This window comes from Anomaloglossus baeobatrachus, chromosome 1 (assembly GCF_048569485.1).
Source record: "Anomaloglossus baeobatrachus isolate aAnoBae1 chromosome 1, aAnoBae1.hap1, whole genome shotgun sequence".
In the NCBI taxonomy this organism is placed as follows: Eukaryota; Metazoa; Chordata; class Amphibia; order Anura; family Aromobatidae; genus Anomaloglossus; species Anomaloglossus baeobatrachus.
In genome coordinates this window covers 756,172,797-756,181,765 of record NC_134353.1, presented here as the reverse complement: position 1 = coordinate 756,181,765, position 8,969 = coordinate 756,172,797, and positions in this window count along the sequence as shown.

Below are 8,969 nucleotides of genomic sequence, written 5' to 3'. Positions count from 1 at the left end.
TCAGCCAAACATCACATAGATTAGACAGGAGAGGAAGTAATCCAGCAACAAGGTCCAGAAGATAAGTATTAAAGGTCCAATATTTATTAAAAAGTTCATTAAAAATTCACTACAGATTCTATAACAGAGACGCGTTTCGGATGATGTGTCCCTAATCCATCTGAGGAAGATGTGGAGGAGAAGAATAAGCGTTGCCTGGTATGAAGACATTTTCAGTAAATATCTGTCCTTCTTGTTGTAGTGCATTGTCACCATTCAAAATATTAACTAAATGGACTATGAAAGTAATATATAGTTCCTGGCCATAATTGCTGCTGTTGACGGTGGAGTGCACCTTGCAGTGCAACATCAATTTCAAAGAGACGACCCACAGTCTCTAACATATGAAAGTACAAAGCAGATAATAATGGTAGACAGTGTAGGTATTTTTCATTAAGGCTGAGCACACACCATAATTTTACAAAGAGATGTAGCAATAAATACATCACTTCGCTTGGAACAGAGGTATGGAGCTCGAGTAGGGGTCCAGACCATATATAGATAAAAATATAATCTGAGCACTTGTGATAGTGGAAAAATATTTAATGGCAATCAAAAAAGAAAAACATGACGTTTCGGTCACATACACATGCGTTCCCCATGTGATGGTTATTGATTTTACCTGCGCTGATTTCTTTGTTCCCTACTACACCCAGCAATCAGTTGGATTCTGATGAAGGTCAGCTGCATGTGACCAAAATGTCAATTCTGTTTTTTTGATTGCCATTAAATATTTTTCCACTATCACAATTTTGAGTGCCGACATAATTTCACAAACGGTAATAGAAACCACATGGTGCTGTGCTGCATCAACTGTCGTGAAATTGCACATGTGGGATTTGAGATTTCACATGAATAGATTTTTACTGGACACAAATATGGCTAACTGACAATGCAACAGAAAAATAAGAGGAAGAGAATGGAAAGCAGTAGATGATGTTGGTGATTATATCAATGACAACAATGACCATTCACTTGATACCGATGGTGTCTGATGATGAACACAAGGAGAAGGAGGAAGAAAACTCAATCCTTAGGGAAGAGTTATACTTGAGTATCGCTTTTTGCGAGCATGAGCAGAGTGTCATGCGACTGTGGTCCATTCCTGAGATTGGATCACATCTCCAGAGGAGACGGAGGGATTAATCTCCCCGTCTCCTCCATTGTTAGCCAGTGAATATATCGCACTGCACTTGGATGACATCCGAGTGCAGTCCGATGTTTGGCTTGCACCCCTAGACTTCTATGGGTGTGAGTGGCATGGCTCTTGCAGACAACCTCCTCTGTGAACAGCAGTTGTTGCATTACATGCTCCTGAGCTGACCACAGAAGCATATCTGCCCATGGATCCCATATTTAGTGTGGGGTTTTATTCGATTTTTAATAGTATAATATACATTATATATACATATAAAATATATCACATTTTTGTAAATATTTGAAATCTTTTCATCTGACAACACTAAAGATATAATACTTCGACATTGCAAAATAGTCAGTACAAATTGTATAAGGCTTTGTGCGCATGCTGAGTATTTGGCTGTGTCCGCACTTTGCGTCGTCCTCCTTGCAGTTCAAAACGCACCCTCTGGCAGTAATTGATTTTGCCAAAGTTACTTTTGCCCACAAAATAGCGCTAAAATTGCATGCATATTTACTGCATTTTAGTCGCGTTTTTTGCGCTTTTTACATACTTTTCCATTGCGTTTTGAAAGATGCGTTTTGAACATAAAGACACTGCTAAATAAAGTTTAAATAGTCAAACACAATGAAAAAGGGGGAAAAAAAGGAACACATATATAAATATTGAAATGATAAAGAAAACAGTTATATTTCATAGAATTATAATGGTTTTTTACTATTTAGCGGTAAAATAGCATTAAATTGATATTTTTCATTAATTTAATTGTCGGACTATGTGTGTGTGTAAAGGGACATATTATTCCATTATTTTCAAGTCAGAAAAGCATGCGTTTTGGTAGTCCAAAACGCCTTGTTTCTGCAGCTAAAAAGCAGGTAAAATGCTGGAATTTTGATGTATCCTGCTTTTTGCTACTTCTCATTGACTTCAATGTTATTAAAACGCAGACCAAATAGCAAAAACAATTGACATGCTGCTTCCTTGAAAGCATGGTTTTTGCCACAAAATAAGCAAATTAAACGCAGCGTTTGGAAACGCAAAGTGCGGACTAGAAATCCCCATTTTCCATAGACTTTGCTGGAAAATCAAAAAGCATGCATTTTGGCATGAAAATGCTGCAGTCTGCAGTTCAAAACGGACCTAAAAAGCAGCTGAAACGCAGGTGGAAACGGAAAGTGCGGACACAGCCTTTGGTGCCGAAATTTTCTGCAACAAATCTGCATCTACTGGCAGAAAGTTTTTTATTTTTTACCATGCGTTTTTCATAATTATATCAATGAGTGGAAGAAATGACATGCTGGAGTTCATTTTCTGCACAAAATCTGCAAGTAAAAAATAAGCAACATGTGCACAACACTTCAAAATTTTCATTGACTTTGTTGGCATAAGGATAGGCATGCAATCTTGTGACAAAACTGCATCAAAAAATGAATCCAAAATGCATAATAAACTGCATTGTGTGCACATGGCCTAAGCATATACTGTATTTGGTGTGCCCTCTAAATACCTTAACACACAGCCATTAATGTAAAAAATGCCCACAACAAAAGTAAGTACACCCTAAGGCTATGTGCGCACTTTGCGTCGTCCTACTTGCGTTTCAAAACGCATATTTTTGCCCAAAATGGCTTTTGCCTTTTTTGGATTTTTGCCACAACATGCATCCCAAACGCATCAGTTTGCCTTACGTTTCCGAAGCTTGTAACTTACGTTTCACTTGCGTTTATATGTACTTTCCTGCATTTCCGAAATTTCATTCATGCTGCGTTTGTCACATATTTACCATTGTAAATAAAGTTGATTGTTGTTTTAGTTCGATTTAGTATAAAAAAATAGGATCTATAGAGATCTACTGATGTCATTTCCAACTTGGATCCTGAATTCGGCTTTTCTTGGTTTATGTGATTCCATTTGAAGATGCCTAATTCGTCGACGCATTTACGTTTGAGGAGGTCGCAAAGGCATCGCTTGTTGCTAATATTGATGTTATTAAATCGTAGAAGAAGACTACAGGTTTGGTTTTTTTTTTTGTTTTTTTGTTTTTTTTTTTCTTTGTAAATTTAAAATTATAGGACATTTTTCTAAATTATTTTAAGAACCCTCAACAGCAGACGACAAGAGGAATGTGGGTACATCCCCTGTTACAGGATCGCGATGTCAAAGGCCATTTTGCTCTCTTATATGCGGATCTACGAAAGTATATATTTCTTGAATTATATGTTTTTAATTTTATTAAGCCAAATTTAGAGTGCCTTTAAACTTGCGATCTCTATTTTTTTTTTTAAAGAAAATATCAAAAATTAATTATTTCATCCTTAGATTTGATGATAAATTCATCGCATTTTGCCGCCTGCCACAACAAGGCTTTGATGAATTGCTAACCTTATTAAGACCGAAAATTACCCACGCAGACACATATATGCGTCAAGCAATATCTGCAGAACAGAGACTTCTTGTTACATTGAGGTATTTTTTGTTTTAAAATTTTTTTAAAAAAAATAAGCCTTTAAAAAATTATAAAAAAAAAAAAAATATTTATCTTACATTACAGATTCCTTGCCACAGGTGAAAATTTTTCATCACTCCATTTACAATTCCGACTAGGCAAAACCACAATTTCCGAAATAATCAAAGAAACTTGTCAAGCAATATGGGAAACCCTTCAACCTATTGTCATGCCTACCCCTACTGAAGAAAGCTTAAAGAAGATAGCTGATGATTTTTTCCAAATAGCAAATTTTCCACATTGTATTGGAGCAATTGATGGCAAGCACATCAGAATCCAACAGCCACCCCGTTCTGGTTCTAATTTTTTTAACTATAAAAAATATTTTTCCATTGTTTTAATGGCAGTGGCCGACGCAAAATATAATTTCATCGCAATTGATGTTGGTGCCCATGGAAGTACTGGTGATTCACGTGTACTACAAAATTCACAAATAGGACTTCAGTTCATTTACAACTCTGAATTCATACCTGCACCTGAACCAATACCTGGGTCAGATATACCTTTTCCTTATGTTTTTGTTGCTGATGAAGCTTTTCCCCTTTTACAAAATCTACTGCGACCATTTCCCAGAAGAGGATTAGATGTTCCCCATCGCATCTTCAATTACAGATTAAGCCGGGCAAGGAGATATGTTGAATGCACATTTGGCATAATGAGTAGCCAATGGCGAATTCTACATACACCCATACAATTAAATGTTTCAACAGTTGATTTTGTTATGAAAACTTGTTGTGTGCTACATAATTTTTTGCGTAAATACAGATTTGAAATTAACGAGGATGAAATTCCATTAAACTTCCATCCATGTCCTTCAATATCTGGTCGCTTAAATAATTTAGGTATATCTGTGAGAGACCAATTCACAGATTATTTCATGACTGATGTTGGTGCCTTACCTTGGCAATACTGTTCTGTCGGAGTTGAGCCTCCAAATCATAATTAACCAAAAATAATTAAACTGCACTAATTGTGTCAATTTTGATTTTATTTTTTTGTTTTTTGTCAAAATCAAATTATGTTGCAAGACATTCGTTACAAATTCTGTAATAAATCAAATTTGTTAAGGATATGTAAATTTATTTTTAAAGGAAAATGTCTAATTTCAAAAAGTTTTTCAAAAACCCAAAAAGGTTTTTTTTGGATAAATAAAAAACATTATTTCCATGCAAATAAATGTGTCAATATAATTTGTCAGAAACAATAATCTCTTAATGAATTAACAACCATAAGGGTAAAAAAAATCATGGCTGAGAAAATAATTGATTTGTGAAAAAGCCAGACATTTGTTCGTTTGGTCTCTTTCGATAACTATTTGTAGCTTGATAATTTTCTGGAATGGAATGAGCAAAATCTTTGCTTACTTTCATAGGGTTATAAGGTTGGTTACTTTGTGCAGAATATGATTCTTGACAATCTGGATAAAAACCAACTCTTTGTTTGTTTGTTTGAAAATGAGGTTGAGACTGACTTGAAATTATTGGATTATTTTTTTGCTCAAAAGAATTTTCACAAAGATGAACTATTTCCCCACCTGATGGAAATTTACCATCATCCTCAAAACAGGCCAATAATCCACAGATGGCAGTCATACATGCCGATGTTTTTTTTTTTTTCTGTTAATTTTCTTAAACGGCAAGCTACACTAATTGCAAAATTGTCAAACTCGTCATCTTGGGTTGCTGTTTTTAAAATTTCTATTATTTGATTTGTTAAATGATCTTGGTTGATTTCTTTGGCGCATGGTATATTTTTTTTTTCCTTTTGATTTTTGAAATCTCACAGGTTGTTGATCTTGATTTGGATTTGAAACAGATGGTTCTAATGGGCTTGGTTCAACATCAGACTCCAGATTTGTTGCCTCCTGATTATTTTCTGCCTCAATGGCTGGTTGGATTTGTGCATTTTTTTTAGGATTAGTATTATCTTTTGATACATCAACGCTCTTTCTTGGCGCAATATTTCCGTCGGTCCTTTTTTTAAAACAAATTAAAAATTTATTTTTAGTTTTATTTAATATCATGATTTTTTTTTATTTTTTTTTCCAATATAAAAAAAAAAAAAAAGAAGAAAAAAAAACCACTTACCGTATTTTTCGGACCATAAGACGCACTTTTTTCCCCCCAAATGTTGGGGGAAAGTGGGGGGTGCGTCTTATGGTCTGACTATAAGGCTGCGGGGAATGAGGGTGCCGCGGTGCAGCGGGTCATCGGCGGCACGACCAGGCTGTAACAGCCTGCCGTGACCACGTGGGCCCGCTCATTACATATGCACACCCATCCTCCCGCCCATCATCTCTCAGCGAAACCGGCACTGACAGGTGGGGGGGATGGGCGAGGGGGGGGTGTGTGCATAATTAGCAGCCGGCCGTGATCACCCCTGGCAACTACAGCCTGGAGTGATCATGTGCAGCTGTAGTCACTGCCCCCCGTGCATCATTATCAGCGCGGGGTGCAGTGAATCAGTGTACTCACCCGTCACCGTGTGTGGAGCCGCCCCCCTGCAGCATCGCGTCTTCCTGTCTGTGCCGGCGGTCAGCTGATCTGGACACTAGCGGCGCGCACCGCGATGACGTCATCGCTGCGCGCGCCGCTAGTATCCACCAGAATCGATCAGCTTACCGCCGGCACAGACAGGAAGACGCGATGCTGCAGACACCGGTGACGGCTCCACACAGCGGCGCTGCAGCTGAGACAGAGATCGGTGCTTCAGGGAGTGAGGAAGGGTAAGTATAAACGTTTATTTTTTTTCCTGTGCCACAGGATACACGCCATTTACCAGGATGGGGGTATTTCATGAGCAGGATGGATGGGGGCATTTCATGAGCAGGATGGATGGGGGTATTTCATGAGCAGGATGGATGGGGGCATATCATGAGCAGGATGGATGGGGGCATATCATGAGCAGCATGGATGGGGGCATTTCATGAGCAGGATGGATGGGGGCATTTCATGAGCAGGATGGATGGGGGCATTTCATGAGCAGAATGGATGGGGGCATTTAATGAGCAGGATGGATGGGGGCATTTCATGAGCAGGATGGATGGGGGCATTTCATGAGCAGGATGGATGGGGGCATTTCATGAGCAGGATGGATGGGGGCATATCATGAGCAGGATGGATGGGGGCATTTCATGAGCAGGATGGATGGGGGCATTTCATGAGCAGGATGGATGGGGGCATTTCATGAGCAGGATGGATGGGGGCATTTCATGAGCAGGATGGATGGGGGCATTTCATGAGCAGGATGGATGGGGGCATTTCATGAGCAGGATGGATGGGGGCATTTCATGAGCAGGATGGATGGGGGCATATCATGAGCAGGATGGGGGGTATATGAGCAGGATGGATGGGGGCATTTCATGAGCAGGATGGATGGGGGCATATCTTGAGCAGGATGGATGGGGGCATTTCATGAGCAGGATGGATGGGGGCATTTCATGAGCAGGATGGATGGGGGCATATCATGAGCAGGATGGATGGGAGCATTTCATGAGCAGGATGGATGGGGGCATATCATGAGCAGGATGGATGGGGGCATATCATGAGCAGGATGGATGGGGGTATATCATGAGCAGGATGGATGGGGGTATATCATGAGCAGGATGGATGGGGGGTATATTATTAGCAGGATGGGGGGTATATGAGCAGGATCATATACAAGGCAGGAGGATCCTTATCAGAATGGGGTACCTTAGTAGAGAATTTGGGGACATTACCCCCATAACAGTGTCAGCAGCAGATCCTCGCCCCATAACAGTGTGTCATGACCATATTTTTTGGTTAAAATTTTATTTTCCTATTTTCCTCCTCTAAAACCAGGGTGCGTCTTATGGTCAGGTGCGTCTTATAGTCCGAAAAATACGGTACGTTCTTAAAACACGGCCGGTACTCAAGAATTTCAACTCATTATAATAAATAAAATTAGGTTTCACTGGAGATGTTCCACTTTTGCCAGGGTCAAATCTGATTTTATTAAATCTGTCACGGACAGATCGCCATCGCTTCCATACATCATTTTCTGTAGTTTGTAAGATTTTAAAAAGAAATTATGTTTTAAAAGATTTGTTTAAAAAAAAAAATATATTAAAAAGAAAAATAAGAAAAGTTACAAAAATAACATACCAATCTTAGTCTGGAGGATTTGATCGGCCTCATGCCATTGCGGATATAATTCTTTACATATTATTATCCAGCATTCTTCTCGTTTGTTTTTTATCATGTACTCGGGCGACGTGGGATCCCATAAGCAGGGCATTGATTCAACCTGATTATGAAATTTTAAGTTTTAAAAATAAGATAATTGTTTAAGTAATTTTTTTAACAAAAAAATTAAAAAAATTACAAAAATATTTCACATATTTAAAATAAAAAAAAAATAAAAATAAATGAGAGACAAAAAACTTACCATACTAATAAGTTTGGAGACATCCAATTTCAATCTCTTATACCAAGACATGTTGGATATTTTTGACAGCTTTGCTTGAGACCACAATGATTAAGATCAGTGCAGCAATATTGTTCCCACATGGGTCTATTTATTGTTAAGTGGATGTGACGTTAATTTAACTCTTTTGTGAGGTCATTTGAAAATTTACATAGTTGCGTTCGGAAACATCAAAACGCATTACAAATGCAATTCAAACGCATATGAGACGGATGAATTTTTGAGTTGAGTTCAATTCCGACGTTTCTCATTGACTTCAATGTGTTGAAAACGTAACTAAAAAGGCAAAAACAATTGACAGGGTCCTTTTCTGAACGCATGGTTTTTGACCAAACTTATGCAAATTTGGAGATGCGTTTAGAAACACTAAGTGCGGACAAGAAATCATGAATTCTCATTGTCTTTAATGGAAAATCAAACCGCATGCATTTGGGCACAAAAACGTTGCAGTTCAAAACTGATCCAAAACGTACCTGAAATGCAGGTGAAAACGGAAAGTGCGCACATAGCCTTAGTGAAAATGGCCAAATTCTGCCCAAAATTTGTGTGGCCACCATTACTGTCTTACCTGTTTTGGACATAGACTTCACAAGAGTGTCATAGGTTGCCACTGGAAACCTTTTCCACTCTTCCATAATGACATCATAGAGCAGGTGGTTGTCAGAGACCTTGTGCTCCTTCACCTTCCATTTGAGGATGTCCCAGAGATGCTCAATAGGGTTTTAGTCTGGATACATGCTTGGCAGTTCAGCACATTTTGCAAGGCAATGGTGGTCTTGGAGGTGTGTTTGGGGTTGTTATCATGCTGGAATACTGCCCTGCAGCCAAGTTTCTGAA